This window comes from Rhodamnia argentea, chromosome 8, assembly GCF_020921035.1.
Source record: "Rhodamnia argentea isolate NSW1041297 chromosome 8, ASM2092103v1, whole genome shotgun sequence".
Taxonomy (NCBI): Eukaryota; Viridiplantae; Streptophyta; class Magnoliopsida; order Myrtales; family Myrtaceae; genus Rhodamnia; species Rhodamnia argentea.
Genome location: NC_063157.1, coordinates 1,731,796 through 1,739,296, shown reverse-complemented (window position 1 = coordinate 1,739,296; position 7,501 = coordinate 1,731,796).

Below are 7,501 nucleotides of genomic sequence, written 5' to 3'. Positions count from 1 at the left end.
CTTGTATTATCAGATGTCAAACGCCTGATAATATATTGCAACAACCTCGAGTGTTTGATAATATATTGTAGCAAAATCTAGAAGTTCTAAAGGAAATGTAGAACTATTAACATAGAAAGTAAATGTCAACTCTAAATTCACCGAATCCATTCACATGTAGATAGACTTTAGCAGATTAAATTTGTTAACTTTGATGTGTTCACTACAGTCGCGTCTCAATTGCTTGACAACGTTGGGGAAGGGATTGAAGGATGGCTTTTATGATGTTTCCTTCAAGCAAAATCTAAATTTTGGCACAGAGTTAGCCAAGGCTTCTTCCTCGAGTCTTGCCATATGCCTTCTTCACTCACACGATATTGCTTGGTCGGACTTTCGTAAACATTATAAATTCTCGCGTTAATATACACGGCAAAACGAAGATATCGAAAGGTTCGGGGATGGTCAATGTAACTCCATACCCTAGAGGGCTAAAGTGCATGTGGACCCAAAATCTTGGAAAAAAACCAGGAGTGCAATCAATGCCATGATGGGATAGATCCTTATGTTCTTTGAATCTGCCTTACATTTGCTTACCATGCACTGTAGCAAGAAATTAGCTAATTTAAAAGTTGGAACATGGGCATTCCTCATCATCGAGATCATTAAGTCCAACAAGTTCAGCTGAAAATGAATAAAAGTTCTTGAATTTGATGACTCTTGGAGACCCTTTTTTGAGATTTTCTTGTTAGTTATTGGTCAAGAATGAGACTAGTCCATGGTCTATTGGTTTATTTTGCGTAGCTTTCCACAAGAAGAAAAAGGGCACGTCTTCAACGTTGGATGACCGAGTTCAGTCATCATTTCCAAAGCTCTTTTCATCATCTAATCAAGGTTGAAAGGTTTTTCAAGTCTCTAAAACCGTGGGGGCTTAGGGTTTTGGAGGTCTTCTTGCATATTCCAACTTTAATTATGACAATGCACGACCGGGAGTCAAGATCACATTGAAAGCGTGAGGAATCACTCTCCTATCTTAGGCTTAACAAGAGGAATCATCCACGTAAGAAAGATGCAAAGTGATCAAAAGATCAGTTGCCATGTTCCTTAATTAAGCATGCTAATCCAAGATCATTGGTCGTGACAAAAACTAGGCTAACCCTTATCTTGTCATGCCACAATAGTTTATGTTTTCTTATGGGACTTGGGAGATAAAGGTGATGTAAGAAGAAGGTTCTTAACCCAATCCATGGTGAGATTATAAAATGGAGGTGTGCATTGATTTGTGGGTAGAAAGACTTTGGTGTGCTGATCTTTAAAGCTGATTAAGATCATTCACAATCTTCATGATCTAGTGAACTCAAAGTCCATCTCCTTCTTTACACCTCACTAATGGAAACCTTTTTCCCTCGTGCATGACAATCTTTTCGAGCGATGCCTCTCTCTACTCTAGTCAATGATAGCGGATTAAGGGTACATTGGTCCCCCAAGCGAGATAAAAACACGTTCCCGTCTTCCATCCTCGGGATTGTATAAAGTTTAGCACGCTCAATTTCCTCGATTGTCCTCTTTTCTCTCTCTTATCGTCGAACAACAATACGCCTATGGGTGCAACGCAAAAGAAGAAGAAGAATCGAAGGAGTAAGATATGTCTATGATGTTCATAAAAGTGAGATTTTGTGGTATCACTGTCAACTGTTCTAAAAGTTTAAGTTATTAGATGAAGTTGCAGTATAGTATTTATTTATTCTATCACTACACCTCATGCTTAATTTGGTCTTTTTGCCTAGTACTAAGCATGGACATATTTAATTGGAAAGATTCGAAATCAGGAATTTCTGCTCAAATATCATGTGAAATTTCGTACTACTACTAAAAAGCAATACTGAGGTCGGCATTGGAGGCAAATAGGAGAATCTCTTGATGTTTTCCCTGGTGATATGATTCAAATGGAGCCCCATCACACATCACTTCCCTTGATCGGTTTAGAAAGTGCTCCTCGTCAAGTCCATCATCGATCTAGTCTATGCATAAAAAAAAAGCCCTTATGCCCGGAATCACCCAGATGTGAACACATTATGCGCCGCAAGAGCCAAGACACTTACAATTTCCATGAGGTTCGTATTTTGTACCTTTGGCCAAAAGACGGTGCCATTGAGAGTGAAAAGCCACATGCGTAGGTCCACCTCTTCTGTTTTGTTGCAGGATTGATCTTGTCTCTATCACCAATCCCTTTCGAACTCCCGAACCTCGCCCTGGACCCTTTGTCTCGGCCACTATAGCACGTGTGTCGCCCAAGGCATAAGGGTCGACATTTCTTGAAGGAGAATATCTGTTAGGTGCGTTCGAAGCACGACGTTTCCATTTACTTAGTCAAAAAGCAATTAATACGATGGTTGTTGCTTAATAAAAAAAAAATGAGGATTGCATGGCCACCTGATATATCTGAGGTGATTAGCTTGAGAACCACCTGAAAAACATCGGAAAATTGGATTTTGAGGTCGAAAAAGGCCTCAATCAAGTTCTGCCAAGATTTTTGACCAAAAATGAAAAAAAAAAAGTTCTGCCAAGATTTTTGACCAAAAATGAAAAAAAAAAAAGTTCTGCCAAGATGAGAGATATAGCACGGCTCCGAACGTTCCTATTTCATGGATTCCCATAACAGCATTCGGATTGAAAGATTATTACCACTCCAGTTAACGACATGTGAATTCTAGTTTTCGAGCTAGCTCTTTGGATATGTGTATATTCAGACCATCTTAAAAACTTATCGGTAGCCACATCCGTTTCGAGTTTTTCATGTTCTCATCCGTAGTCCATCCGAGAAAGGCATCGTTAATCGTTTACCCAACGTATTGTTCATCCATCGCACTTAGATATAAACGACGAGTTTGGCCAAAGAGAACATAAACGACGAGAAGAGTTACCTCCATTCCCACTGATTAGACACCAAGAACATGTTGATCCTGGCAAACCCTAGTGCAAACTTTTGGTCATTACGTCCTTGACCCTTGACTCCCACGACCGGAGAGTCGATGTCCGCCAAGAACAAAGGCAGAGCCTAAACGAAAGTCCCGAGAAAAGGGCACTACACCAAGCCTGGTGAATTGGTGATGAAGAGGGGTCCCAATCTAGCAACTTTCCTTAAATCCAAACGTGGGCAAATTAATGTGGACAATGAATTGGAACGTTGTTGGGACAGTCTCAATGTCCCCCAACTAGCGAAGAGATATAGATGTGGTCGTTCCCAGCTATTTGCAAATCCCAACCACCCATCTGGGCATTAACAAAAAGGAAATTTCTCTTCGTCAATTCCTTCCATCTTCGGTGTTTTTGGCCCCCCGCTTGTGCTCTTTGGGTCCTAAAGTTAGTGCTCTAGAGGACCCTCTTAAGCTTTAAAGCTGAAAAGAGATATAGATGTGGTCGTTCTCAACTATTGCAAATGCCAACCTCCCATCTGGGCATTAACAAAAAAGAAATTTCTCTTCGTCAATTCGTTCCATCTTCGGTGTTTTTGACCCCCCGCTTGTGCTCTTTGGGTCCTAAAGTTAGTGCTCTAGAGGACCCTCTTAAGCTTTAAAGCTGAAAAGCTCACCCCAAGCCCTAGCTTTCTTGGTCAATCTTGAAGGGCGATTTCAAGGCCATATATGGCAAAACACGTAAAGCTTCATATACCATGCGAGTACGCCACGTGCTTGTTTAGGTTCGGCTGTTTTCGGTCTGACGACCTCATCGAATTATTCAACACTTTTGATGTAGGTATGCGTTAGCCATCATCTCACGTCATTCGGAGCAGATATATCTGTATATAACATGTTTATACGATAGACTGATTCGTCAAATGGAACGAGATCAAGGTACTTAGACGCTAGCCGAGGGAGAACACGTGGCGGGATTGTGTCGAAAAGCTACGAATCAATATGGTCTTGCGGATGGAGTCGAAAGAATGAGGATCAAGATGAGCAATATCCGGATATATCCAATTCAACCCTAAATGAGTTTCAAGGAGAAGAAACTTAACTTTGATATGACGGCGATTTCAAGCTATTATAGGGATAAGGTATAGTAAATGCTAAGAACCGATTTACCTATTCCCCCAATAGTTGGTGAAATATATTCAAAAGGGCTCTCCTTTAAGCTTGGAGATATCTCGAGATCAAGGCCCTAGAGCCATTCAACAAACGGAAATTCTCCATCTAGATGTCTGAAGTATTTGTGCATAGTTAGGCCTGCTAAAATGAGTCGTAAACCCATTCTTCACTCATATATGATTGACTCAATGGTTATAAGGGCTAGGTATGTTCGATAAATGGGTCATAAATTGGTTTACACATAGTATGAGGATTAAATGAGTCATAAATGAGTTTATAACTTATTTAGATCCAATCCGCTTCTATGAGTCTTTTTTCATTCTCTCTCACCCTTCGCACTCTCACCTCAATTTGGATACGAGTTTTTCTAAATTGCATTACACTTGGAAGTGTTCTTGCAATATGGGTCATGTCAAATATGAGTTGGGTCCGGTATGAGTTGATAGATTTGCATTATGATAAACGGGTTAAATGGACTCGACTCGACACACCCGTTTAACGGGTCTATGCGTTGCTAGTCTCGTGCAAGCAGAATGGATAATGTCTACACATCCATGCAGCATGTTTTGCTTACATAGTTATAGAATTGTAGCTTCAAAATTCTTGTCCATGTTGCCTCGTTCCGCTAGTCTTCCAATCGCTAAAAATTGGGTTTGGTCGGTGCTCTTGATCGAGTACTTGGGCCCTACGGAGGCCTCCCTTCATCTCAAAGAAGAAACGACGCCCACTACGATGCAGCCCCTATTGGGCCTTTCTCTCATCCGTCATTTCGGTTTTGAACTACTTCTCCATCTGTGTTAGTCTCCATTTGTTTCATGAAAAATAAATAATTTTAAAAAATATCTTCCTACAACTTATCCATTATATCGCTCGAAGTAATTATTCAATAAAAAGATTATTATTGTCGATGATAATTTATATCTAAACCTCTTCGTGGACGATGAAAATCATTTCCGTTCGTTTTTTTTTATAAGCGATACAAGCAATATTTTTTACAAAAATATTTTCCAAATCGCTCATTTTCCGAGAAATAAATGGAGCATTAATGAAAGATCGGCATGTACAACACATTTTGAGTACATGTCCACATCACTTTGTGCTCGTAATTAGTCGTACATCCTAAACAAAAAGTCATATGTTGTTGTCGGCATCATGACCCGCGAATATCGTCCGCTGCTTAACTTCGCGTAACGATCGATCGATGACTAAGTACCGGCCTACATCAGCTGTAGAGTTTAATGAGCTACTTGAATGTGTTTGATGAAATGATGCAAAACCTTAGGGGCCATATCAATTATGAAGGTCCAGAAATGAGAGAGTGCGCAGAAGTTGACGGGGAGAAAAGGTGTCTTGTCTTTGCATGTCACTTACAAATGAAAAATCATTAAATTAACCCTCAATTATGGCGGCCGTACAAAAGCTCCTCCTTTGTTTTTTCCCCCCAACTATGGTCTTCGGGATTGTCATGAATGTCATAATTAAATTAGGGGAGGGTCCACCGGAGATGCGACTTAGGGTTGGGATGGATAAACTCAATTAGCATGCAAATGAATAGCCTGAAAAGAGAGCTATGATCTTAGATTAATGTCAACGACTCTTTTAAAAAGCACAAAAGTGTAACCCTAGGTTAAGTGATTTTGGTTGTCATGTAGCCCTTTTTCTATGCTCGAGCCCGGTCCCTTGACAATTGTTACGAATACCTTTCGTATATCGAACATAGAGGTGTGCCGGAGAACTTCTGGAATCGACATTGATCGAGTAGGTTTCAGACATTACACGTAGGTAAGTAATTGAAACAACAATTGGTAAATCAAAAACCTAGTTGGTATTAATTTGACTAATGATGACAAGTTACTCTATAATTTAAGTTTGTAAATTCATACAAGAGTTGGTGAATTCCAACCATCAGTAAATTATGCCAAAAAGAATCAATAAGTTAGTATAAAAATGGTAAATTGCGAACTATGGAAATTGGTAATTTCGTTAATTGGTAATTCACCGATAACTTACCTAAGAAAAACGGTCATCTATTTATTGACACTAATATAGTTCTATATCAAATAATATTCATTTGCATTATATAATCGTCAACACGGTCATCTATTTATTGACACTAATATAGTTCTCTATCAAATAATATTCATTTGCATTATATAATTGTCGACATGTTATCGATAGTGAGATTTTTAGTTACATTTATAGAGCAAGAAATGATTCCCTTGCCAGAGTACCAAAATTAGTGGGAAAACTCTCCATCAAGCCTAAACTTGTTATACGGATATCGGTTCGGTCATACACTTTTCAATTTTGTCAATTTAATTCCAAACATTTGCTCAGAATTCCAATGTAATCATTCCGAGTAATTTGTCAACAAAAATCGTTAACGTGGCAGTGTATGACCGGATCACCACATAGCGATTTTCGGGCAAAAATTATCGGAACGACTCCGTCGGCATTTCACGCAAAAGTTTATGACTAGATTGCAAAAAAATAAAAAGTTCAAGGCCGAATTAGCTATGCTTACAATAATTTCAGGACTGATTAGATAATTTCCCCGAAATCAGCTGTGAATGCTATAGAGCTTTCCCAGGTAAGCCAATATTTTATCATTTTAAAAAGACAAATTATTAAATTGGATCGTGTCAAGCTAATAATAAATTGGAAATATTGCAACTACACGCAACAGAATGGGGATGGACACAACATCCGCAAGTCCAGTCTGGATAAGGGTCTAGCTAATCACTACTGGATTAACGTACAATGAACACCATTAAAAGAAGATTTAATCATTTATATTATATTCATATGGATAAAATCGTCAATTCAGTATACTATTATTTGGGAAGCTTTCTCATAATATTTGGAAGTAAAATAAATATAAAAATTAAAATTAAAATCAGAGGGTCTGAGCTGAGGGACATGCACATGCAGGCGACGTGAGCGCGGGCCCCACAATTCCCCGCTAAGCTTTTTCGGTATTATTGAGAAAGTTAGAAAGAGATTAGGTTTTCTAATTATGGCAGTTCATGCACATTACCTACTCTCTCGTCCTTCCTCCTACTCCAAGAAAGATCAAGTGTCCTGCATTATTGTCATTATTATTATTGTTATTACTACTATTATTACTAACCTAGTTTAGGTGATTTTGCGCAGCGACAGCAGAAATCGTGGTCTGCCAGTCTCATGCGAGCTCATCTCGTGATTAAAATTAGGTCAAGATCTACCAACCAAGCAAAGAGATCCAAGTAGGTTTAAGGTCCCACAGACTCAATAATTACCGCACAAACAGTAAAATTACTCTGGATATGCACGACCGGATGGGACGATTTTTAATGACTCGTTTGCACTTTATTCATTTCATGCCGCATGCATAATTTACAGGTGAGAATAGACCGGTAAGCGGCGAACCGAGACGCGAACGCTATCGCTCTTCTATA